Below are 6,700 nucleotides of genomic sequence, written 5' to 3'. Positions count from 1 at the left end.
TTGAACAGTCGTGATGGTGAAAACGTGTGATGTTGCTTTGCTGTATTTTAAATAGAAAAAAAAGAGAAAAAGCTCTCTCTGATGAAATCGGTCGGTTTTCTCTGTAGAGCCATTTTACCTTACTATTTGAATGCATTCGTTTACTTAATTCTTGGACTGAAAAGTTTACAGGGGTTCACCGGTTTAAAAATACCATTTTAAGGTATTGTTTTCAACACACCCATGTGGGGCCCATAAGGGATGGATATGGGCTGGTGAGTGGGCCCCATCTGGGCCAGATGGGGCCCAGTTAATTTTGTCCGGGGGTTCCATGGTGGCCCCATGTGGGCAAGCCCAGATGGGCTGAGGGTGGACTTCACATGGGCCCTAGCTAAAACCCACATGGGCAACCCAGGTTTCTCCCATATGGGACCCACACTAACTGGGCCCCATATGGGCTGATTATGGGTCCCTGCTATTTTACCCATATGGGTAACCATTATTATTATGAGCTAACAAATTCATTTTTAAGGAAAGGAAGGAAAGGAGGTGAAGTGAGGCCAAGTATGGTGACCCATACTAGGAATTTGTGCTCTGCATTTAACCCATCCAAGTGCACACACACAGTAGTGAACACACACACACCGTGAACACACACCCGGAGCAGTGGGCAGCCATGGCTGCGGCGCCCGGGGAGCAGTTGGGGGATCGGTGCCTTGCTCAAGGGACTCACCTCAGTCGTGGTATTGAGGGTGGAGAGAGTGCTGTACATTCACTCCCCCCACCTACAATCCCTGCCGGACCTGGGAATCGAACCTGCAACCTTTCGGTTACAAGTCCGACTCCCTAACCATTAGGCCACGGCTGCCCCAGAAGCTAGGTCTCCCCGTCGGGGAATCGAACCCCGGTCTTCCGCGTGACAGGCGGAGATACTGTCCACTATACTAACGAGGAGCTGTATAGTGGGGCTTTTGGGGCTTATTTTACAGTCAGCCCATACAGTTCTTTAACAATTGTACGATGTTAATATTTTTGTTACACAGCCAAAATTCCCGGGTCTGGTGGACCCACCATATTATTAGGCTTTTAAATCAATACAACCATAACAATTTATGTAGAAATACTTAACAGATGTTTACTTTAGCTCAATATTACCAATGGAATACACATAATTTATGGTTCTTATTTGCCATTTACCCCTGTGAGATCACAATTGTGATCATGATAATTTTTTTGTGTGTGTGAGAAAACAAGGAAATTCACATAAAGAAAAAAAAAGATTTTTATCATAATTGGTGCTCATTTCTTAGAACTTAATCAGAACAGGTGAAAGTGCTTGTAACAATTTTGTAACTTTGTGTGGGAATAGCAGGTGCAGAAAGACAACATTTGCGCACACAATCAAGACACACACAGCAGGTCCAGTTAGGAGGAGGACACAGTTAAGTTTCATAGCACCTACAATTATTACACTTGGGTCCAGTAGACCCAAACACCTCATATGTAATGGTTATGTGTAGGAGGGTGTACCATGTGCAGTCATTGAAAATAAGTTGTTTTTTATGTTCTTCGCAGAAAATGAGCCACGGCCAATGAGTTTGAGTTAGAAGAAATAAATAGCATAACTTTTTTTCTTTTAGCAAACATTGAAAACGGGTCCCACAGACCTGAAAACCTTGGGTTAAACAAGCTACAATAAAGAGACCAGTAATACAATTAATTATGTTTTTATTTAAGTAATATTATGACAACATGCTTTTGTACAGTGTTCCCTCACTGACAGACAGAATTAGTTTATTTCCACCTCAAATGAGCCTGAAGTCTGAAGTCCTTGTTGAGGGGTAGCCTGTCAGGCCTGTCTATTACCCCCCCCCCCCCCACCCCGGTCCCTAGCACCAATGAGCCACTTGGAGACCGCCTTCTCGGCATCTTTACGGGTGATTTGGCTGGTCATGGCATTTTTCTTTAAGCCTCCTTCAAGAAACAAATATAATAGTCACTTATTTCATATGTGCCAACACAACTCTCGGCCAGGACTGTAAAGAAAACGATGTTAAGAAAAGAGCTATATAAATTAAGATTATTAGAAATATACACATTCTCTTGAACACACAAGCGAAGCAACTGAGAGACATGTGCGAACACACTGCTCAGCCAGGACAACAACTGCTCCATTCACAATCTAAACACAATATTTAATTAAACTAAACTTTGCAGGACAGTGACCCTCCAGGAGGAGGATTAAAGACCTCTGCATTAGGGTGACACCTTTCTATTATCGGTACAACTTAAAACATTATCCACATGCACACCTACCATATATTACTTCATACAGTTTTAAGGCCTTGAACTCTCTTCCCATTTCGGCCCAGAAAGTTATACTGCCTGGATAGGGCATGGTCTAGGAGGAAGGTCATCATCCTTTTTGTGGCCTCGTCAACAGTTGCCCCCCCCCCCCTATGTCAGTCACAGCTGCAACCTGAGGGGGAACAAAGGCAATACAAAGTAAATGTATCTACAGTATATTGCTCAATTGCTTTGGAAGACAGACAAATGAGTGGCAATTAGTTTCATTCAGAGGTAATTTAAACCAAATCAACAGTGTACTTATGTCAGATAAACTCATACAAATGGACACCTTACCAACTTTTCTCTTGACAGTCAACTTGAATGTCGCCCAGTCAGTGTGAGGGTCCTGTTGCTCTATGACTGCCTTTGCCATGTTCATCCTTGCTGGTGGCCAGTAGCATTCATCCTCCTCAGGCCCGGTAAACCATTTGGTCGGTATAACTGCCAATCCTCCACTATTTATAAAGTCAACTATCGCGAAAGGTAACATGCTTAAAGAAAAACAAATACAAACAAAAAATTAAAACAAACAATAAAAAAAATAAATAAAAATTGCACACTAGTGCAGGAGTGGCAATGCCACATATCCAGTCTTGAGTGGCAATAACACCATTTTTGTTTTTAACTCCTCCACAGGTAACAGCTGCAAGTCTTCAGATAAATTAAAAACAAACAGAATTCCAAGACGTGACAAGTCCATTGGATAGGTGAAAAAGGATTTGGCAGTTTCAAAGAAATTACACAGGACTTTAACAGTTCCAGAATGTGACAAGATGTTCCGCACAATAAGAATCCTTCCCCCTACAGAAAAACAGTCATCCCCCCGAGAGGAGGAGATCAGTGTCTGTCCATCATTGTAACGCCTGTATTGTTCCCATGTTGCAATTGATTTAATCAATGGTCCAGAAAAGTGGAGCTGTTTAAGTGGGCTGAAAACTGATGTGGTCTTTTGGCTTGCCACTTTCTGCTTCTCATGGATCCGCCTGACGAGTTGTTGGACAGGGTTTTGAGGCCGGCGGACAAGTTTTTTCAGTTTACCTAAAAATGTCTCAAAGGGAAAAGCTGAAACACTATCTAACGGGCCGAATTTTCGTGCATCTTGAGCTAGATGGATCAATGAATGCATGTTATAGCTGACAAATTCAGTGCCATAAATTGCAGCAAAATCTGTTACAAAGAGTTTCAAAATCTCCTCAGCATAGTCACAATTGTCAGGAGAACATAAGGTAGGACTCAGAAGAATTCTCATAGATACCGATAGAAGTAAAAAGTTTCTGTACATTCTACTGGGTATATTATTGAGGAGAACAACAGGGCCAGTGTAAAGCAAAAATTGCCGAAGCTCTGTAGCTTTCCATGTGCTGAATTCAAACAAGGTTTCCTTGCAAAATTGCTAGGTAAATATTGCCTGATAGAAACCCTATTTGCTGACATTGCAACAAAAAACTTCATAGATTGCCTGCATTTCAGCGGTCCCTTCAACCAAAGAAATATTAACTTACGCATTGCCCCCAAGCACACAAGGTGCATATAATCTAACACAAAACTGGTAACTAATCCTATACCCAGATCATTTAGGGGGGAGGCTGACAGTTGGTGCTGTTGATAGCCTTGCCTACCAAATTGCTCATCTGTCCTGAGCCCTGCTGATATTTCAGGATAAGCCACCTTCCCATTAATGTACTGGCCTTTTTGAGTGCACCTCTCACACCCATAATAGCCTGTATGGCCTTTGGAGCATTTAAGAAAGGCACGAGCAGGTGCATCACAAATAAAAGCATCGGGTAATGGTACCCTGAAATGTACACCATTGTACACAATACCACTCTGAGAAACAGCTTTCATATCTACAATGAATTCTTGTAAATACTCTTGCACATTTGCGGGTCTGGACGCACCCGAGTACACTCCAATTACAAAGACACTACACTCTGGAATTTCCTTAATCATACCCAGAATAGGCCACAGACTCATACTGGAGCTACGGAATAAGGGCAATCCATCTATGTTAATTCGAAGTGTAAGAGTATCAGTCACATTTGCTAAATGTCCTAAAGATGTTAGTTCAGCTGTGAGAGCATTTTCGATTCCAAAGTGGTAGTAGGACCCCCCAGCCACATTCACCACATTGCAAGATCTGTCAGTGGACATAAGAGTTCTGCCATCCATCGGGATATCAAGGCCCTTTCTCCTTAGGATTTTAAGAAGTGCAGACAGCGCTGTTTGTGGTATGTTGAATTCTGCAGCCCACTCTGCAAGCCCACGCGAATCATCATCATTATCATCTTCCAAGTCAGAATATTCATCTCCATGCAAATCAAAGTCACTATCACAACCAGGCATATCACCTGGCACCCAGTTTTCAGAATCCAAATCATCAAATGAGTAAATGTTAAAATCATAAAAAGAATCAGAAATGTTCATCTTCTAAACCATTTGATGAATTTTCAAAACAGTTCTGATCACAAGCATCGTAGAAAGTGTCCGTGGAATCTTCACTTTCAGTATGCTTTAACAAATCATCCACTGGGTATTCCTTTTCAGAATTATGTGTCAACAAATCATCAATCATAGACTCCCTTTCAAGGAGACGCAAATGTTCCTCCACTTTTGCTGATATTTTCCTCATTTTAGTTCTTTCTGAACACTCCATTATTTCTATAAAAAAAGGAAAAAAAAAGCATTTTAGTGTGGCCTGGTTTGTAAACTAGGTTTTGGCATCAGGTTACGAAATGGTTCGTGGACCCTTTAAGAGATCCTCTTTCTCTGCTCGCGGAAAATTCCTGTAGGCGTGCAGGTGACCAGAACAGCCATTTTTTGGTGATAATTCTATGACGCAGCCGAGTGCCAGGTAATCGTGTCAGCATCGGGGAGATTAATTCTGAAATAAGACTATCTATCTGGGTAAATATTACTGCTAAACTTTTCTTTGATGTTCATGAGAATTCGTGACACATTTGTGCGTAATGTTGACTTGTAATTCTTAGATGAGGTTGGATTGGGGCTAATCTGCATAAACCTCGTGTCGGGTGATAGTGGAAATTCCCAGTGTAAGTTTGATATTTTTTGTTCTATTTATGTATTACTTATGGAAGTGTACAGATGCTATCATTTCTGTTAAACTTGTGTTTATGTGAAATTGTGTGACAGCACAGTTGAGATGACTTTATTAATGTGTTTCATTAATCTCTTCTCTATAGACCCTTTTACAGCCCACGTGATCAAATAGTTGCGTGCGCATTTTGGCAATGGAAGTGGTGTTGTTCCCCACTGGCTCTAACGTGTTAGCAACGAAAAGTTTATCAAAACGGTTTCCCAGCATCAAAATGTCTGGTTGTTGTGTTTACGGTTGCACTAATAGATATTCCACCAAGGGGCTTAAGTTTTATAGGATTCCGACAGGATCACGGCCGTTTCAGAAGAACCGGCGGAGCCTGTGGCTGCAGGCGATTAAACGTGTTGATTGGAGCGAGAACACAATAAAAAATGCTCGCGTGTGCAGCGCCCACTTTATATCAGGTAAGTTTATCTATGTACTCTTGAGTTTAATGGAAAGCATGGTTTACATTATTGATTGTCTGTAACCTACGGTGTAGTTTATCAACGCAGCTGAAGTTTGATGACCACATACAGCTAACGTTAGTTTCATAAGCTGGTTTTGGATTTGGCTAGTAAACAAACTGTGTGTGTGTTATTTGCAGATGAAGCATTATTGGACTCTAGTAATCCTCGTTTACATTAGTGATTGTACGATGTAGAATAATATTCAAATGCAGGTAAAGTTTGATAAACTGGCGGTATATTTGGCTAGTAAACAAACATGTGTGTGTTTTATTTGCAGGTGAGGCGTCATTGGACTCTAGAAGTCCTGATTTTGTGCCTTCTGTGTTTGTGTACACAAAACCGAGCCAGAACCCCGAAACAACCCACCCAGCACCAGACGTCATTTAGACGTCGTTTTTTGGGCTAAATCAAGTCGGCCCGTCATGGACTTCTTTTAGCCCAAAAATCGACGTTGAAAATTGGTCGTTGCTTGGTCCGTCTAAATTTAGTCCAAATTTGGCCCAAAAATCGACGTTTAAAATTGGGATTTGTTTGGGCCATCGGATTTGATCCAAATATAGTCAAAAAATTGACATTGAAAACTGGGCTTTGTTTGTTCCGTCTAATTCACGCCAAATTTAGCATGAGCACGTTTATTTCGGACATCATACCTCTGTTATAGCCACATAAATGAAGCAAGTATAGAAATAGCCTATTGTAGAAATCATTTTAAGTTCTGTGTCACTGCAAAACCTGCACTTAAATTATTTGTTATTAAGCATCTACATTCGCAAACAATATAACATACTGTATATTTGGATTTATGGCA

At 41.3% G+C, this 6,700-nt stretch overlaps 1 non-coding gene across 1 annotated transcript; it reads right to left on the bottom strand.

The window, feature by feature from the left end:
- Nucleotides 1–861: 861 nt before the first annotated feature.
- On the bottom strand, nt 862–933 carry trnad-guc (transfer RNA aspartic acid (anticodon GUC)). Its single transcript has one exon. It is a non-coding gene; the product is annotated as a tRNA-Asp (tRNA).
- Between the last annotated feature and the right edge of the window lie 5,767 nt (nt 934–6,700).

The sequence above is a fragment of the Garra rufa genome, chromosome 23, assembly GCF_049309525.1.
Source record: "Garra rufa chromosome 23, GarRuf1.0, whole genome shotgun sequence".
In the NCBI taxonomy this organism is placed as follows: domain Eukaryota; kingdom Metazoa; phylum Chordata; class Actinopteri; order Cypriniformes; family Cyprinidae; genus Garra; species Garra rufa.
This window is presented reverse-complemented; position numbering and strand designations above follow the sequence as displayed.